At 42.9% G+C, this 20,434-nt stretch overlaps 1 protein-coding gene across 1 annotated transcript in view; it reads left to right on the top strand.

The window, feature by feature from the left end:
- The first annotated feature begins 5,117 nt into the window (after positions 1-5,117).
- Positions 5,118-20,434, top strand: part of SUN1 (Sad1 and UNC84 domain containing 1) — a 57,420-nt gene continuing 42,103 nt past the window's right edge. The window contains exon 1 of the mRNA XM_023740252.1: positions 5,118-5,176. The gene's annotated coding sequence lies outside the window, so the exon portion shown is untranslated. The remainder of the gene's footprint in view (positions 5,177-20,434) is intronic.

The following is a 20,434-nucleotide window of genomic DNA, read 5'->3' as shown; positions in this document are numbered from 1 at the left end:
CATTCCCTTCCATAAAGATTTACAGCCTTGGAAACTCTAGGGGACAGTTCTACTCTAGGGTGGCTATGAGTCGGAATCGACTCCATGGCAGTGGATTTGGTTTTGGTGGCTTGATGTACTTTTCAACTTAATAAGTCCTGCAGGTCATTCTCCCACATGGCTGCCGAGCCGACACTCCCACCACCAGTGCATAGGGGCTCCTGTTCCCTCTACATGCCTGCCATCACGTGGCATTATCCATTTTCTAATTTTTGCCAATCTGGTGGGTGAAAAGTGGTATCTAGTTACCTTAATTTGCATTTCTCCAATTACTAATGAGTTTGACCACCTCTTTATATGCTTGTTGTGCATTTAGGTTTCTGTTTCTATGTATTGCCGGTTCATATCTTTGCCCATTTTTCTATTGTGTTCCTGTATTTTCCTTGATCATTTGCAGGAGTTCCTTGTATATTCCCCTGTCAGTTTTAAACATTATAAATATTTCTCCTGATCTATCATCTGTCTATTGACTTGTTCCTGGTGTCCTTTATTGAACAGACATCTTTCATTTCGATGTAATCAGACCCATCAGTGTTTCACCATGTGGTTTGTGCTTTTGAGGTTTTAAGAAATCCTTCCCCACCACTAGGAAACAAAGACAGTCCCCTTCATTATCTTCTTAGACATCAGAGTGTTCCTTTCCATTTAGGTTTTATTCACCTGGAGTCTAGTTTTATTTCTTTGAAAAAATAAAACTTTAACAAGAAAATATGACAAAATATTATTAGTTGTTAATTCTGGATAATGGACTATACATGCATATTTATAGTACTTTTCTATTGCATTCATTGTGCAAAATACAGGTAAGTTAAAATAAGAAAAGAAAAACAATCTATAATTCTTCTACTTGGACATAACTACTAGCAACATTTTTCTGTGCCTTGTATACATATGTGTGTGCATGCGTGTGTGCTTATATAAGCATGGAGTCATACAACATATATTTTTTCCCTTAATAAATCATTTCCTGAGTGCATTTCCCACCCTAGTCTCTGCATTCCTGCAACACCATAAGCCACTGTTTTCTTTCTCAACAAAGAGTATTCATTTTTATTCTTGTTGTGTAGTTGTCTCTCCTCTCCTGTAATTTAACTTTGTAATCAGGTTCTTGGTCAAGTTCCTCTTGTGGTTATCTCACACTGACTAGCTGTCAGGCCTGAAGAATTCTTCTTTTTTCATCTAGAAAAATAGAGGCCATACACGTTCTGCTTTCTTGAATAGTGAGTGAAAGCCTTGCTTTTCCTTAACTCCTGTCTCAGAGCATTGCACTTGCTGTTCCCTCTGCCAAGAATGTTCTTTCCTGAGTTATCTGCTGGTTCCCTGTAAGTTCTGCAGAGTGTGATCACTGTGAGGCCTTCCCTGGCGATCTTATTTAAATTCATAACCCTCTCCCATGTCCTAAGCCTGTCTCTGATTTATTTTTCTCCAAAGCACTATCACATTCTCATGACCACACTCTCTTTGTATAAGTACATGACACACACAAACTCACATATCTATTACTACATATCTCATCCTTCTAGAACATAGAGTTCATGCAAGCAGAGAATTTGCTTGTTTTTCTCAATGATGTATCCCACTGTGGAATACACATAGTGGACAGTCAATAAATATGTGTTAAATCTGTTTAGTCCCAGTAAGAAGCATATAGATGAGTTGTCCTGGGCAAGAAGCATCTGGACTTGATATAAGGGGAAAAAAATGTCAGCCTGGTGTGCAGGGAAGGCTGCATGGAGTAGGTGTAGCTTCCATACAAAAAAAAAAGAGTGGGCCAATAGAGAGAGGGAGAGGGAAGGAGAGTTTCTGAGGTAAAGTTGAGGAGGAAGGAGCCAGCAAGGTGTGTGGTAGAAGAGGCTGAGCTTTGCAGCCCTCTCCAGCATTTCCTCACTGTGTCCTGGGCAAGTTACTTTCCTTCTCAGGGCCTTGGCTACCTCCTGGAGAAGTCAGACTAGATGCTCTGTAGGGATCAGTATTTGATCGCTGTACTGAAGGGCCTAGAGCAGCTACTGGTACTGGGCAGAACCAGTTCGACTAGTACAGACCAGTTCAAGCCAGTTCAAACCATCTGATATCAGTACGAACCAGATTAATCCAGATAAAGCTAACACAAATGAGAAGAAAGCCAGTCAGGGTGGATGAGAGTCCCATGAGCAAGTAGCTCCATCTAAGTTGCCTTTCAGTCCAGATTCTTTCATCATCTCAGTTAGCCAGGGTAGTGGCCTTCCCTGGTTCACACACCCCAGACAGAAGAGACTAAAGGGGATCTGTGGGCTTCTTCCTCATCATTAAGTGTGCCAGGTGGAGGGCAGCTTCATCACTTCTCTCAACTTGCTTCTTAACTCCTTGCTTCCTGCCCCCTCACAGTATCTTGTCTTAATGATTTTCTCCTTTGCCTTTGATTCTTCTGAGTCCCTGTTTTGCTTTTGCCAGATATATTTTTGCCCTCTTACTCTACTTTCTCTCTGCCTACAGACCAAAATGGTGAGCCCTTGGGAGTCTGGCCCATTTTCACTGGGACAGTGAAACTGGCTTTTCTAGAATTCCTAGCTAGGGGTGGGAGCAGGTGGGAGTCTTAAATCATTTTAAGACTGAGTCAGCAGTCAGAAGGCTGGTGCATATTGGGTGACTTTGGCCTTTCTGTGGCATTACCACAGTCCTAAGATGGAAAGTTGGGGCTTCTACTCTCAAGGGCTTTTCCAGGACTTTTCCCAATGCTCCCCCCTCACCCCTCGGCTATTCCTCTGCAAAGTGGCGGGGACGGAGGTTATTCGTAAAGATCCTCAGGATTTTGTTAACTTCCTTTCATTATCTGGCTTCTACTGAGGAGTCTTTCTAAGCCTCTCAAGAATCTTCTGTTTCTTCCTTTGGTCATATGACATGTGGTTTTGTACCCTTCTTTGTTGGTTGTTGCTGGTGAGCTTTTTTTTTTTTTTTTCACTGTTCTCTGTCATTTCATAGTTATTTGAGAAAGAAGATTGATTCTGTGATCTGTCTTCAGTGCACAATCTTTATCAAGAAGTTCCCACCAACATCTATTATAGCGCTGTCCATAGAAATATATGAGCTATACAAGTGGAAAGATGAGACTAAATGGGCAGCTCCTGTCCAGAGGTGACATGAGGAGGTGGAGTGGGTCAGGAGCTGGTTGAACGGACACGGGAAATCAGGGGTGGAAAGGAGGAATGTGCTGTCAGAGTATAGGGAGAGCAATTAGGGTCACATAACAATGTGTGTATAAATTTTTGTATGAGAGACTAACTTGAATTGTAAACTTTCACTTAAAGTACAATACAATAAAATAAATCTTTAAAAAAAACAAAAATATATGAGCTATATGTGAAATTTAAAATTACCTAGTAGCCACATTCAAAAAAGTAAAGAGATTAAATTAATCATATGTTTTATTTAACCATTATATCTAAAATATTATAATTTAACATGTAATAGTATTTAAAAATACTAGTGAGACATTTTACATTCCTTTTTCTCCGTACTAAGTCTTCAAAATTTGGTGTGTATTTTAAACTTATAGCACATCTCAGTTCGGACTGGACACATTTCAAGTGCTTAATAGCCACACGTGGCTAGTACCTACCGTATGGGACACTGCAGGTCTGGAAATAATCGGAATCTCCAACTCTACAAGTCCCTCAGCCACTGAAAAAGACAACCACCTTCCCTTCTCCCTTCTTTGCCACTTTTTCTGTTACACACCTATCCCCGCTATATGAAAAGGCACCTGTAAAATTTATTCTAAGGCTGGGACTTTATAAGTTCACCAGAAGACATAGCCATTGTGCTGTGAGAGCTTTATAAGCTAAGAGAAACGAAAAGGACACGTATAAACTCCTTAGAGACAACTGAGCTAAAATTGCATTCACACATTTATATTATAAATATAAATTATGTTCCTCATTAAAAACGACACATACAACTTTTTTTTCCTTTCCTTTGCAATGTAAGTCTCCTAAGGAAGCCGTGTGGCACTCTGGTATGAACAGTGAACTCAATATTAATGGCTCGATTTTTGAGTCTTTTGACGTTTGCCTGACCTTTAACCAATTTGAACCTCAGTTTCCGCCTTCGTAAGATGAGGATAATAATAGCCTCTTTACCAATCTCACAAAATAAGTTATGAAATTCCGAAGAGAGAATAAAAGGGAAGGACTTTATCACTACAAAACCCTACACAAGTGTGGTGGCCTGTTATTTGTGTTATTCCTTCGGATGCAGGATCCTGCAGCCAAATTCCACAAGGGTGAAGAGGTAGCGTTTAAACCAGTCAGAACCCCAGAGGCAGGAGGCTTTCTCACCCTAAGTTGGGTATCCAGACTCTGGAGGAGAAGCGGGGAACTGCAGCCCAGTTACACTGGCCCTGGAGACACCGAACCGACCAAACCCCCAACGCCAGGCCTCATGGAGGCGAACGCTAAGTCGTCAATTTCCGACGGTGCTGAGCAAACTAGGGAAGGGAACCGGGAGCGGGCAGACTGCGGAGTGGTCGGAGGAAAACGAACAGGTATTGGCGTGAAGGTCAGGCAGAGGAAAGGGTATACACAGAGCAGGGGCGACCCAGACGAGAAATGGGGTTCCCCCTGGATAGTGGGCCCCAGGGCAGGGTCGAAGCGGGGTGATTGATGCTTCAGTGACTAGACTGGCGATGAGAGGGGGTCGGGGCGAGGAGGTCACCGCGGAGGCTGTCATCCAGGTGCGGTGCTGGCGGCCTCCGGAGGGAACCTTCGGGAAGGAAAGGTACACGTTTCGGCTACCCGGCCCAGCCCGAAGACTCGGATGACCGGGCTTCCTCTGCGCCCAATCCCGCTCCGCGCCCCGCCTCTTCAGGCCTATCCCCGCCCACTCCCCCTCCTCCTCGGGGCCGAGCTCCGCTCCCTCCCGCGCCCCGCGCGGGCGGGGTCCCGGCTCGCCATTGGCCGGGCCCGCAGGTACGCCGCCTCTCCATTGGCCGGGAGCCTTCAGGTGGCGCGCTCGTGAGTGGTCGAAAGGGCGGGTTGCTCCCGCCCTCGGCCTCAGGCGCGGCGCGCGATTGGCCCTCGCGGTCACGTCTTCTCCGCTGGTCTGGCCTGGGCAGTGTGGCGTCTGTCCGGGCAGCGGCGGCGGTAGCAGCGGCGAGTGGCAGGTGAGCTCCGGACGGGCGGCGCCAGGCCCAGCGTTGCGGCCGGTGGGGCCTCCCCTCACGCCGGCTGTGGCGGGGCGGCGGGGAGAGGCCAGCCACGGGGCCCGGGGAGCCGGGACTGGGAGGCGCGGGCCGCCTGGCCGCCAACGGCCGCTGTGAGGGGAGGTCCGGCCCACAGGCCCGGAGTCCCCTTGTGTCCCCAGACCCCACAGATCGTGCGCGCCGGGCGGAGGCGCGCTCGGCTCTGCAGACCCCTGAGCCAGGCAGCGGACCTCGGCCCCTCAGGCCCCCTACCCCTAACCCTCGACCCCCTGGCCTCCCTATCCTTTCTTGCACTCCTCTCGTGTTAGTGGGCCCGGTGAGCCGGCCAAGCCCCAGCCTCGCACGACGCCCCGGTCCCGAACGCGCCCCTAGTGACGGCGGGACGGCGGCTCCCATGGGACGTCTTCGCGGGGTGTTTGCACCTGGTTCCCGGGCGCGCAGATCTCGGAGGTTGTGTCCCCATTGGTGGTTTATAGCGCCCACGCGACGGGGACATCTTGGGCTCCGGGGTGCCCCAGGCCAGCCTTCTCTAGATGCCAGGAGGCGAGCCTGTTGCTGACCTGTCCTGCAGCGCCGGCATCCTTCAGGTGGAGGGGCGGTGCCCGGAGCAGGGTCTACAGGTGCATCCCGGGTGCCAACCCATGCAGCTGGGATAGCAGCTGAGATGCTCAGTTATCCAGGACTTCAAGGAGGGGCCCTGCTTCCTGGCAAGATGAGGGCCCTTGGCTTAGAGTTGAAGGGGCATCCTGGCCCCACAGGGGACCCAGGAGCACCCATTTTGACACCTGGCGTTCCAGCAATGCAGGCAGCTCTAAAATACAAAGTCCCCCAGTTGGATTTACTGGTGTTTCTGTAAATTCATCACCTTGACAGAATGCACTTTGAAGTTGCCTGCTGAGGCAGAGGAAACAAGTATTCATTGACTATCAGACAGGCCCTGCTTCATCCCTGCCTACCTCACAGGTGTGCAGTCTTGGCCTCTGGATTATACATGTGAAGTGCCTAGAACAGAGTCTGGCATGTAATAAGCACTCAGTGATATTACTGTACTTTATTCCTATTCCTCAGGGCATATGGGAACTAAGATTTGGTATCTTTGCATGTCAAATCTCTTCATCCATTGATGGACATTTGGATGGTTTCTACTTTTTGGTTATTGTGAATAGTGCGACTGTAAACATCCATGTACAACTTTTTGTTTGGATACCTGTTTTCAATTCTTTTGGGTATATACATAGGAGAGAATTGCTAGGTCATGTGGTAATTCTGTGTTTAACTTGTTGAGGACCCACCAAACTGTCTTCCACAGTGACCGTACCATTTTACATTCCCAACAGCAAAGTATGAGGGGTCCAATTTCTCCATATCCTTCCCAACACTTGTTATATCCCCCCCGTTTTTTTGTTTGTTCTTTTATTCTTTTTCAAAATTTTTGTTTTGGTGAAATATGTGTAACAAAACTTTTCAACCATTTTTATGTATACAATTCAGTGGCTTTAGCAACATTCACTGTATTGTGCAATAATCACCAGTATCCCTTTCCAAATTTTTTCATCACCCTTAACAAAAACTCTGTATTGCTTAAATAATACCACCATCTCTTCTTCCCATCAGCCCCACGTAACCACTGATAAATGCTGGTTTCTATACATTTGCCTATTCTGGATATTTCATATAAATGGGATCATAACAATGTTTGTACTTTTGTGTCTGTTTCACTCAGTTCCCACCCCCTTTTTTTAATGGCCATACTAGTGGGTGTACAGTGGTGTGTCATTGTGGTTTTGATTTGCATTTCCTTGATGACTGATGATTTTGAGCATCTTTTCACGTGCTTTTTGGCCATTTGTAAACTTTCTTTGAAGAAATGTGTATTCAAGTCCTTTGCCCATTTAAAAAAAATGTTTTTATTGTACTTTAGGTGAAGGTTTACAGAACAAATAGTTTCTCATTAAGCAGTCAGTACACGTATTGTTTTATGACATTGGTTAACAACCCCACGACATGTCAACACTCTCCCTCCTTGGTCTTGGAGGACCTTTTTTTTTGTGAAAATATACATAGCCAAAGATATACCATTTCAAAAATTTCTACATGTACAATTCAGTGACGTCAATTACATTCTTCCAGTGGTGCTGCTATTCTCACTTTAGATGAAGGTTTACAGAACAAAATAGTTTCTCATTAAACAGTTACGTATTGCCCTATGACAATGGTTAACAACCCCACTACATGTCAACACTGTCCTTACTCAACCTTGTCTTTGCCCATTTTTTAATTGGGTTGTTTGTCTTTTTATTGTGGAGTTGTAAGAGTTCTTTATATGTTCTGGATACAGACCCTTATCAGATACATGATCTGCAAATATTTTCTCCCATTCTGTGGGTTGTATCTTCACTCTCTTCATAGTGTCCTTTGATGCACAAGATTTTTTACTTTTGATGAAATCCAGTTTATTTTTTCTTTTGTCGCTTGTGCTTTTGGTGTCATATCTAAGAAGCCATTGCCAAATCCAAAATCATGAAGATTTACCCTTATGTTTTCTTATAAGTATTTTATAGTTATAGTTCTTAAATTCAGGTCTTTGATCCATTTTTAGTTAAATTTTATATATGGTGTGAGGTAATGGTCCAGCTTCATCCTTTTGCAGGTGGAGATTCAGTTGTCCCAACACCATTTGATGAAAAGACTGTTCTTTCCCCATTGAATGGACTTTACACCCTTGTCAGAAATCAGTTTGTCATAGATGTATGGGTTTACTTCTGGACTCTCAATTCTATTCCATTGATCTATATCCTTATGCCAGTACTACAGTGTTTTGATTACTGTCAGGAGGTTTGAGTCCTCCAACCTTATTCTTTCTCAAGATTGTTTTGACTGTTCAGGGCCCCTTGCAATTCCATATGAATTTAAGGATCAGCTTTCCATATCTGCAGAAAAGACCATTGAGATTTTGAGAGGGATTGCATTGACTCTGTTGATCACTATGGGGAGTATTGCCATCTAACAATATTAAGTTTTCTAATCCATGAACATGGGCTGTCTCTCCACTTATTTAGATCTTCTTTAATTTCCTTCAGCAGTATTTTGTAGTTTTGCACCTTCTTGGTTAAATTTATTCCTAAGTATTTTATTCATCTTGATGCTATTATAAATGGAATCATTTTCTTCATTTCTGTTTCAGATTGTTCATTAGTAATGATGTTAGCTGTAGGTTTTTCATAAATACTCTTTATCATGTTGAGAAAGTTTGCATCTATTCCTAGTTTGTTGAGTGTTTTTATCATGAAAAAAAAAAAAATTGATTGCCTTTGAGTAGGTTCTGACTCATGGTAACTACCCCATAAGGTTTTCTTGGCTGTAATCTTTATGGAAGCAGATTGCCAGACCTTTCTTCTGTAGTGCCACTTGGTGGGTTCAAACCACCAACCTTTAGGTTAGTAGTTGAGTACTTAACCATTTGCATCAATGCTTTTTCTGTATTAACTGAGATGATCCTGTGGTTTTGGCTAACTGCTTCTCAAACAGATTTGCAGCAATCGATTCATCCTGGATTTTTTGCTTCCAAAGGTAAATGGGTGCCACTGATTCTTGAGCCTTTGTAGGTTCCATGATGAAAACTGGATTATTTGTCAGCATTCTCCAATGCAAACTTATGATTCAGCTTTTTCTGCTCTTCTAAGTCAGTTTCCATTCATCCATTTGCTTTCTATCTTCCAAAGTTTTCTTACTATTGTCTTTTCTCCCTTTATTTTTGTTCTGTGGATATATGCCCTTTTAAAAAATCCTCCCTTTTTTAGAGGGGTGTCTGGAAGATTGTGAAGGCTAATATTTGTGTTCAGTGCACCATTTTTAACCGGAAATTCCTGGGTGACCTATTTTAAAAGAATGCTGATATTAATGGCGTATGTTTTCAGCTCATAATCAGTCTGTCCTGGTCCTAGATGGTCTCCTAGCAGCTCTGAACATAACATCAATTTGAGTTTACTTACAGTACATGCCAGGCAGCATTTTTTAGTAGTAGAAGCACTGGTAAGGAGCCCTTGTGGTTCAATGGTTAAGCGCTTGTCTGCTAACTGGAAGGTTGGTGCTTCACTATGAGTCAGAATTGACTCAGTGGCTCCCAGCAACAGCAATTAAAGCATAACACAGGATGGAACTGTACTTCAGGGGTTGCAGTTCTTGCCCTTCCTTAAACATTCCAAGGTGAGGCGAGGGTGCAGGGACTGCAGTAGCTTCACAAGGCCCACTGACGGTCAGGCCAAGTGGTCCTGAGCACACCAGAATAGGACTTCCCTCGTCTAAGTTCACGGGGCAGAACGGGAACTGGAGACCAAGGTTGGAAAGCAAGAGTGAGGTCGGGTTTACGTTGGCCCTGAAACCGCAGCAGCTGTGAGTATTCCAGCAGGTAATTGTGTCATTGCTGCCTGCACGAGGGCTGCAGTAGCATTTAGTGGATTGAAAACAATCATTTTTTTCTCCTTCGCTTCGCTTCCTAAATTTGGAACTCACTGCTATTTTGGATGCTTTCCCCGGGTGATTTTCAGATAGAGGGGAGGAGACCTGCTACACCTGCGATTGAATTCGTTGACTTTCATCAGGACAAAGTAAACTCACAGTTGACAGATGAAAAATACAGAACATAATGTTGCTGCTTACAATTATTATATGTTGTAATTGACTCTACTTCATTAAGTACCTTGTACAATTCGTTAGTTGGTTTTATAGCTTTAATTATGTCTATAATTAAGCATGCCGGTTAGGTTGGGTGCTTTGTTTTTTGTGTGGTGTCCCAGGGGCCGTGGGAATGGTCATGTTGTTGTTAGGTGCCGTCATTTTGGTTCCGACTCTTAGTGACCCCTGTGTACAACAGAATGAAATGCTGCCTGGTCCTGCACCATCCTGACAGTTGTTGCTGTGTTTGAGCCCATTGTTGCAGCTTTGCAGCTACTGTGTCAATCCATCTCATTGAGGGTCTTCCACTTTTTCACTGACCCTCTGCTTTACCAAGCATGATATCCTTCTCCAGGGACTGGTCCCTCCTGATAACATGTCCAAAGTTAAGTGAGACGATGTCTCACCATCCTTGCTTCTAAGGAACATTCTGGCTGTACTTCTTCCAAGACAGGTTTGTTCGTTCTTCTGGCAGTCCATGGTATAGTCAATATTCTTCACCAGCGCCGTAATTCAAATGTATCAATTATTCAGTCTTCCTTATTCATTGTCCAGCTTCCCCAGCATATGAGGTGATTGAAATTACCGTGGCTTGGGTCAGGTGCACTTTAGTCCTTAAAGTGACATCTTTGCTTTTTTTACACTTTAAAGAGTTCTTTTGCAGCAGATTTGCCCAGTGTAATATGTCATTTGATGTCTCAACTACTGCTTCCATGGGCATTGATTGTGGATCCAAGTGAAATCCTTGACAACTTCAGTCTTTTCTCCGTTTATCATGATGTTGCTTATTGGTCCAGTTGTGAAGATTTTTGTTTTCTTTATTTTAAGGTGTAATCCATACTGAAGGCTATAGTCTTTGATCTTCATTAGTAAGTGCTTCAAGTCCTCTTTACTTTCAGTAAGCAAGGTTGTGTCATCTGCATATCGCAGGTTGTTAATATCCAGTCCTGATGCTGCGTTCTTCATATAGTCTAGCTTCTCAGATTATTTGCTTAGCATAATAGATTGAATGAGTGTATTGGGGGGCTTTAGTTTAGGAGGGTAAGATCTCTGTAACAGGTGCTTCTGGCGTTTGTACAGAATAAGAATAAGGCTGAAGATAAGGGACTTTAGTGGTGTTAGTAACGGGAGTGGCTCCCTGATTCCCAGCGGGGGCAGGAGGACTCCCGAGGGGTGTGCACTTGCAAACAAAGCAGCGCTTTGTTGGGGTGCTTTGCATTGTTCTTAGTCATTCTGTCTACTTTATATTGAATTTTATTTAATATTATTGGAAAGAGTGAGGTGTATCTAGAATTTGGAAAGCAGATCTGTTTAATGATTTCTTTACCTGCTTTTTACATTGCAAACCTTTACAAACTTGAAAATAGTCACCCTTGCCTGCTGCATTATATTTGGGGCAAAGCATTAAAAGGGTGATCTAAAAATGATATAAACTAGCTGTTTACATTTACAGACAAGTCAAATCCTGTAATTGCTGTTCCCAATTAGGAAATGAAGCGGAGCTGACAGGCAACTGCTCTCGTTAGATGAGGGAATGCAAAAAGTGCTTTGAATCCATTAGGAGACAGAACCAAGAAGGACTATGGACACATGGCCCTAATGTTTCATATAAATTCTTATATCACTTTGGACATAGTTTTTCCAAGGCTGTATTCAGACAAGGAGCAGAGATTGGTCAGGGGAATTCAAGAGTCTTTTTAGCTTAATGGCAAAGCTAGCATGGTGTATAGAATTGGTCCTCCCCTTTTTGTAGGAATATACAAAGTGTTCGTTTGTCCTATAAGTGAGTTTTAGATCCAAAGATGAATAAGGCACAGTCCCTACCCTCTGAGAGCTCAGGGTCTAGCTGGAGAGAAAGACTTATTAGTAAGTAATTATTATAATTTGTGTTAAGTGGTAATACCAGATTGGCCCTAGAATTGGCCCCTAACTCAGCCAGGGGAAGGGAAGGTCTGAGAGGGCTTCCTGGAGGTGGTGTGTCAGCTCAGTTTGAAGGGTAGGCAGAAGTCAGCCAGGCAGAGCTTGGAGTAGAAGTGGACCAGGGGAATAAAGAAATACAGAGGGCATCCCAGACAAAGAGGACACTCATAGCAGGGAAAGGGTAGAGGAATGGCAGGTAAGCAGCGTGGGGAGGAGAGGTACCTACAACTGTGTCTGGAGTGTGAAGGTGTGGGTTTGGAGGTTAAGAGGGAGGAGGAGAAGGGACCAATATGTTCCAAAGCCTGGGTCATGCCCCGAAGATGGTGGGAGCCACAGGAGGTCTTTGAAGGGAATGAGGTGGTCAGACTCTTAGATTGGTCATTCTGGTCATTTCCTAAAGAGATTGGTATGAGGGGGGCAAGACTGAAGATAAGGAAAGTAGTCAGGGGCATGTGCAGAAAGCCAAGCAAGAGGTGGCGGGCCAGGTTGACAGGTTGAAGGGGCAGTGGAATGGCTTTGGGATGGATGAGTGACAGGAGATGGTCTCAGGAGGAGCAGGCCTGTGGGGTCGAACTCAGTCTGATCTGGACCTGTTGAGTTTTAGTAACTTGTGGGTGATTAGGTAGAGATGTTCAACAGGAAATAAAATCTGGTACCTACTCACTGTAGGGAAGGAGCGTTGTTGCACATGGTGGTGGCTGCGCCACTACCACTAACTACGAGCTGGCTGGTTTGCTGAAGGCCATGTGCTGCAGACTAGAAATGTCCTTGTCGGCACTGCTCGTCGCGCTGGTTATAAGGAAATTCAGTACACTCCAGATTTGAAGAAAATACAGTAACCGGACATAATCTACGCTTTCTGTATTCCAATAAGAAAGATCCTTTACACTAACATGTACAAAAAATATAAGTTGACCTTGGGCGTTGGCTGCAACAGCATGATAAATATCACAGCTAGAGGGAGCGGGATTTTCTTAGAAATATCTAGAGTGCTTATCATTGGGAGATGTAAGCCTGTGATAACTTATCTTCACATAACCCAACCTATTGCCATCCAGTAGATTCTGACTCATAGCAACGCTGTAAGGACAGAGTAGAACCACCACATAGGGTTTCCAAGGCTGTAAATCCTTATGGAAGCAGATTGCCACATCTTTCTCCTGCTGAGTGGCTGGTGGATTTGAACTGCCAACCTTTCAGCTAGCAGCCGAGCGCTTTAATCACTGCATCACCAGGGCTCCTTTTATCTTCACATAGAAGTCATTTATTTTCCTTAAAACGCTGTCTTAGGCTAGGTTCTCTAGAGAAGCAAAACCAATGAAGCATGAGTGGTGTAGATATATGTATATATATACATATATGTAGAGAGAGATTTATATCAAGGAAATGGCTCACGCGGTTGTAGAGGCTGGAAAGTCCGGAGTCTGTGGGTCAGACATCAGGCTAGAGGCTTCTCCTGACTCACGTAGCTGCAGGGGCTGATGAACCCAAGATTGGTAGGTCAGGTGGCAGGCTGGTGGCTCAAGTCTCAATAACCAGAGGTCAGATGGTGACAAGCCAGATGCAGGATCCAGAGCGAGCAAAGCCAGTGAGCTTTGCCAGAAAGTCCACCTATATTGGATGCAGGTCACACCCCCAGTGAAACTCCCATTCAACTGATTAGCTGTTCATAGATCTCATCATAGAGGTGATTACATTATATCAGATCTCATCAAGGAAGTGATTACATCATTACACAGCTGCCAAACTACATGATAACTGCCAGACCAGTGGGAATCATGGTCCAGCCAGGTTGATACACAACCTTAACCATCCCAAATGTGGAGCTGTTTTCTTGATGTAAACAAGCTCATTTAGCCTACTCTTCTTCCTGTCATTTTGTCGTTTCCAAAAAAAAGTAAAGAAACCTTGCATCATTGCATCGTCTTGGCTGGGAACAGCCTCCTAACACAGAGCTGCTGCTGCTGCTAACGGCAACCTTCCGTTAGTGTTTTATGAGATGCCAGGCACAGATGAGTGGTTCAGTCTCACCTGTGTCCCCAGTAATAACACTACTGAGGCGTAGGTGCTACTGTTACTCCCAGCTTACGGTGGGCAAGCACTGTGCCTCCAAGCTCAATGTCCTGTCCCAGTACATGAAGAGGTGCCAGGGTCAAACTGCCGTGCAAACAGAGACTGTTAGTCCTTCTTTTTGAAAAATAATATTTATTGGGTTAATTTTTTTAAAGTATAAAACAAATACTCTTTAAACAGTTTTTTCAAACAGTACATAAGGGGTTAAGTGAAAAGTAGACATCCATTCCCCAGAATTTACCATGAAGTTTAGTGTGGTGTTTTCCTAGAAGGTTTTTAAATGTGTCTTCAAGTGTGTGTGTGTGTGTTTGTGTGTGTGTATGTGTGCGTGTGTGTGACATGTAGCATTCTATAAAGCCCTTTCCCAGTATTTTTTAGGTTATAGTTTTGTTTCTGATTTACTATTTTAAATGATCATTTCATTTTTGAGGATTCTCAGTCCCTTAATATAAATTATTCTTTTGTAAGCCAGCATTGTTTGCTTTCTCAAAATGAAATTCGAGACGGAAGCCAATTCCTGTTTATTATGTTCTAGAAGTTATTACATTGGGTATGATCTTTGGAAAACATTTATTTCCAGCCCAATTTATGTTTTTTTTTCTATAGGCAAAATAATGTGTTTGTTAGTCTCCATGTTATTTAGTTTTAATAGACTTAAGATCTAATCAAAGAGATTATGTTAGGATTTAGTACTAATTTTTAAAGGGGACGTTATCATTTATTTAATTTTAAAAGAGGCAATTCTTGTTTACAACACAAATGATAAATGCAGTTCTGGGTGAGTGAACTTACTGTTGATTATCAGCAGTGCCAGCACCATGGCTCCTTGGAGAGCTTGTTAGGGAACTAACAGGTTAACTGTCCGGTGCTGAGCCTGCCTGTCCAATCCGGCCCCAGAGCCGCTGTGGCGGCGCCGCCCAGCATATCAGATTCCTGGGCCCAGCTTTGTAGAGGCGGGAGCCATTTTGGGGCTGCGGTGTGAACTGGAACCCTGTGCTGTCACCTTAGAAGGTCCCTCATCGTAGGTGTGTGCCTCTCAGGCCCTGCAGGCGGGGTGCTGATGGCAGTGCTGCTCCAAGTCCTGGCTGGCCGGGCTTGTCACGAGAGGTGTCGTCTGGTGACGGTACCTGGACTCGTAGCAGACAGACTATGAGTGTTCTCTCTGGAGAAGTCGTGGATGAGATGCAGGCTTTGAGCGTTAGACCCCTGAGAGAACCATCAGCAGGGCTGAGCGCCGCCTTAATTGGAGGCAGGAGGAGGTCTACCTGTGGCAAGTTCAGATTATTGCAGATTCCAATGCTGCCTCAGCCTGTTTTGGGTCAGGCTCACTTTTGGTCTCAATTCACATGGTCTGTGACTAAATCAGTTAATAGAACATTTGGTTTTTAACATCATACTATAATCTTTATAACACTTATAGTGCTTTGGAGCAAATTCCAATTGTTTTTCTCCATTGTTTAGTAGAAAATAATTTACTAGGTGATGATACTTGTTTATAGAGATGAATTGGAGTGCTGCGTCCAGTTTTGGGAGGCTCATCTGCCTCCAGGTTTTCTGTAGGACTGCAAGCATGGCTAAGAAAAGGGTGTGTGCTAATTTTACTTCGGAACATTATAGTTTTATTTTGTTCCTTTGCTTTGTGCCATTTCTTTAAAGCTCTGTAACCCTGTGCGACTGGTAATTTTTGATATTTTCTGGTCATTTTTCTGGATTGTTAGTGGATTAGCAATGGACACTCTAAATAGTAAAGGTTCAGGTTATGTGAGGGGGTAGGACAGAAATCCATTTTTGTGCAAAGCATTCAGGGACGAAAAGGGAGCTTTATGTTCTTGTCTTTATTGTGTAAGGTAAACATTACATATGTAATATAAAACAAGGGGCCCAGAGTAGCTTAAGAAGCTTAACATCTAATTTAAAAGCCCTGCCAGGAAGTTTTATCTTAAATGTTCACACTTGTGTGTAATTCCTAAGTCTGAAAGCAAAGTTTGCGCCTGCTCTGGCAGCTGGCTTGGCCTGTGCTGCAGTTGGGTTCTTTACTGGCCCCAGTAAGACAGGGTGGGTGGGCCGTTTGCCTTGTGTGACACATGATGGCAGGAGGCAGTGAAGCTCGTAGTAGCACATTATTTGCAGCATGTTGGTTTATAGATTAATTCCAAGGTTCTCTAAGGCCTCTGAAACATTTCACCTACTATCTTAATACTGTTTAGATTAGGGGTGCAAATCAGACCTTCCTCGAGTCTGAGAGGATTCTGACTCTTTGGGGCTTACAGACTTCAAGACTTCATTTCTTTCCACCACTCATGTCTGTAAACTTCAGGGGCATATGAATCCATCCAAGAAATGTTCAGGTCACTAAGCATGTATTGAACACCGATGAGACTATAGTTATTTAAACCTAAGGTTTAATAATGGTAAATAATGCCAGTGCAGTAAAAAATTCAGTGCAGAAATGCAGTTAGGAAGTGTGGTTTTGTCAGTGAGTAAATTATAGGGGATAAAAACAATGAGTCGGATGTCGGCCCTCAAGGAAGAGAATAGTAACAAGGTGTGAACATCACCACCATCCAGCATCCTCAGAAACCACTGACGCTGTCTTTAAGGGCCACGTGGACAATTGAGCCAGGGAGGGCCCTGTTAGGGGGCAGACATGTGCAGGTGGAAGGTGGGAGCCTGCAGAGTGAGCGCAAAGCACTCATGCTCTTCTCCGCTGGACCTCTGTCCATCATTTTGTGTTACTGAATCTCGAAGTGTTTCTTAAAGTGGACAGAAGGGATGTAGGCCGATAAGCAGACATTAAACACGGACATGAATGAAATAATAAAGTTAGTTTTATTTGCAAAAAGGGGTTCAAGTATATATTCATATCGTGCCCAGTAAGAATAAATTGTACTTGTTGACTGTGTGTCCTAGGTAGGAATAGGGGGTGGCGTGTCCCTGAAGAGACTGGAAAACTTTTGAAATGTTTTTAAAAATTCAAGAGTTTTGTGTTGTCTGTTGAAATTAGTAGCACAGTAAAATTTTTCATACGGAAACAGTGGTCTTTATTTCTGTGAATACTTAATTTTTTAAAGAATAATTGGGGCTCTTTCTTCCAAAGAAGTGTGTAAATTGAAGTGCTTTAGGTTTAGTTTATAGAAGTCAGTCATTTGTATAAAAACATTCTGTCCGGGATGCCCTTTATTTTTAGTGTCTTCTTCCTTAGATTTTTTTCACAGCAGCTTATGTGATTCATGTTATGACTGTGAGGGCTTTTTTTTTTTTTTTTTCCTTCTTTTTTTTAATTTGGGTGTGTGTGTGAGTATTTTTAGCCAGAGGAAAGTTTGAGTCACTCCGAAGAACTCTCCGTGACAACCTGGGAAACAATATGCTAAACACTTTTTCATTAAAAAAAAAAAAATGTTTCAGTGTTTTCTTTTGGGGAAAAGGAAAAGTGTAAATGGCATTTTAAGCTTACTGTTCATTTTGTTTGTTTTCTGACTCTGAGGAGCTTGTGAAAAAGCTTCTGCTGTCTGGGAAGATAGTATAGTGCTTACCAACTAAGGAGTCAGAAGCTGCTCTGCTTTATAATCAGTTAAGTTATTTCAGAAGAAGGAAGACGTTTTCATTTTTACATCCCATTAAGAATATTCTTTTTTTAGTTGTTGTAAAAATATATATAACAGAACATTTGCCAGTTCAACATTTTTCACATGTACAGTTTAGTAGTATCAATTACATCAGTCATGTTATGCAGCCATCACCAATAATCGTTGCCAATTTCCTATCACTATAAACAGGAATGAAACTCACTGCTTCCTAAACAATGACTCCTTCTTTCCCCAACCCTCCTGCCCCTGGTAACCAGTAGTAAACTTTGGTCTCTATCCTTTGCCTAGGCTACATATTTAATATAAGTGGGATCATATGGTATTTGTCCTTTCGTGTCTGACTTTCTTTCACTCAGCATTATGTTTTGAAGGTTCATGCATTTCGTAGTGTGGAGCAAAACTTCATTTCTCTTTATGCTGAGTAATATTCCATTGTATGGATAGACCACATTTTGGAAGGAGAACATTTTGACCCCTTCAGGAATTTAAGAATAATTTTTTTTTAAATTGTGCTTCAAGTGAAAGTTTACAATTCAAGTTAGTTTCTCATAAAAAAATTTATACACACATTGTTATGTGACCCTAGTTGCTCTCCCCATACTGTGACAGCACACTCCTCCTTTCCACCCCGGATTTCCCGTGTCCGTTCAACCAGCTCCTGACCCTTTCTGCGTTCTCATCTCGCCTCCGGACAAGAGCTGCCCGTTTAGTCTCATGTATCTACTTGAGCTAAGAAGCACGCACTTCACAAGTATCATTTTTATGTCTTATAGTCCAGTCAGATCTTTGAAGAGTTGGCCTCTGGAATGGTTTTAGTTTTGGGCTAACAGAGAGTCTGGGGGCATTGTCTTCCAGGGTCCCTCTAGTCTCAGTCAGACAATTAAGTCTGGTCTTTTTACTAGAATTTGAGTTCTGCACCCCACTTTTCTCCTGCTCCGTTAGGGTTTCTCTGTTGTGTTCCCTGTCAGGGCAGTCATTGGTGGTAGCCGGGCACCATCTAGTTCTTCTTGTCTCAGGCTGATGGAGTCTCTGGTTTATGTGACCCTCTCTGTCTCTTGGGCTAATATTTTCCTTGTGACTTTGGTGTTCTTCATTTTACTTTGTTCCATATGGGTTGGGACCAGTTGATGCATCTTAGATGGCCACTTGCTAGCTTTTAAGACCCCAGACGCCACTCACCAAAGTGGGATGCAGAACATTTTCTTAATAAACTTTGTTATGCCGGTTGACCTAGATGTCCCCTGAAACCAAGGTCCCCAGACTCCCGCCCCTGCTACTCTGTCCCTCAAAGTGTTTGCTTGTATTCAGGAAACTTTTTAGCTTTTGGTTTAGTCCACTTGTGCTGACTTCCCCTGTACTGTATGTTGTCCTTCCTTTCACCTAAGATAATTCTTGTCTACTATATAGTTAGTGAATACCCCTCTCCATCCCTCCCCACCCTCGTAACAATCAAAGAATGTTTTTTTCTGTGTTTTAACCTTTTCTTGAGTTCTTATAATAGTGGTCTTATTCAATATTTGCCCTTTTGTGACTGACTAAATTCACTCAGCATAATGCCTTCCAGATTCATCCATGTTATGAGATGTTTCACGGATTCATCGTTGTTCTTTATCATTGCGTAGTATTCCATTGTGTGAATATACCATAATTTGTTTACCCATTAGTCCGTTGATGGGCCCTAGATTGTTTCCATCTTTTCGCTATTGTGAACAGTGCTGCAGTGAACATGGGTGTGCATATATTTGTTCATATGACGGCTCTTACTTCTCCAGGATATATTCCAAGGAGTGAGATTGCTGGATCGTATGGTACTTCTATTTCTAGCTTTTTAAGGAAGCGCCAAATTGATTTCCAAAGTGATCCTACCATTTTACATTCCCACCAACAGTGTACAAGTGTTCCAGTCTCTCCACATCCTCTCCAACATTTATTATTTTGTGTTTTTTGGATCAATGTTAGCCTTGTTGGGGTGAGATGGTATCTCATTGTAGTTTTGATTTGCATTTCTATAATGGCTAATGACTGTGAGCATTTCTTCATGTGTCTGTTAGCCACCTGCATGTCTTCTTTGGCAAAGTGCCTGTTCATATCCTTTGCCCATTTTTTAATTGGGTTATTTGTCTTTTTGTTGTTGAGGTGTTGCAGTATCTTGTAGATTTTACAGATTAGACACTGATCGGATTTGTTGTAGCCAAAAATTTTTTACCAGTGTGTAGGTTGTCTTTTTACTCTTTTGGTGAAGTCTTTTGATGAGCATAAGTGTTTGATTTTTAGGAGCTCCCAGCTATCTAGTTTCTCTTCTGGTGTTTGTGCATTGTTACTTACGGTTTGTATTCTGTTTATGCCATGTATTAGGGCTCCTAGCATTGTTCCTATTTTTTCTTCCATGATCTTTATACTTTTAGATTTTATATTTAGGTCTTTGATCCATTTTGAGTTAATTTTTGTGCATGATGTGAGATATGGGTTGTGCTTTGTTTTTTTGCAGATGGATATCCAGTTATGCCAGCAACATTTGTTAAACAGACTGTCTTTTCCCCATTTAATGGACTTTGGCCTTCTTCAAATATCAGCTACTCATAGGAGGGTGAATTTACGTCTGGATTCTCAGTTCTGTTCCATTGATCTATGTATCTGTTGTTGTACCTGTCCCAGACTGTTTTGACTACTGTGGCGGTGTACTAGGTTCTAAAATCAGATGGTGTGAGGCTTCCCACTTTGTTCTTCTTCTTCAGTAATCCTTTACTTATCAGGGCCCTCTTTCCTTTCCATATGAAGTTCGTGATTTGTTTCTCCATCTCATTAAAAAATGCTATTGGAATTTGGATCGGGATTGCACTGTAGATCTGTAGATCGCTTTGGGTAGGACTGACATTTTCACGATGTTGAGTCTTCCTATCCATGAGCTAGGTATGTTTTTCCACTTATGCAGGTCTCTTTTGTTTTTTTGCAGTAGTGTCTTGTA

The sequence above is a fragment of the Trichechus manatus genome, unplaced genomic scaffold, assembly GCF_000243295.1.
Source record: "Trichechus manatus latirostris isolate Lorelei unplaced genomic scaffold, TriManLat1.0 scaffold00151, whole genome shotgun sequence".
In the NCBI taxonomy this organism is placed as follows: domain Eukaryota; kingdom Metazoa; phylum Chordata; class Mammalia; order Sirenia; family Trichechidae; genus Trichechus; species Trichechus manatus.
The sequence above is the reverse complement of the archived record's forward strand: the minus strand, read 5'-3'. Positions and strand labels throughout refer to the sequence as shown.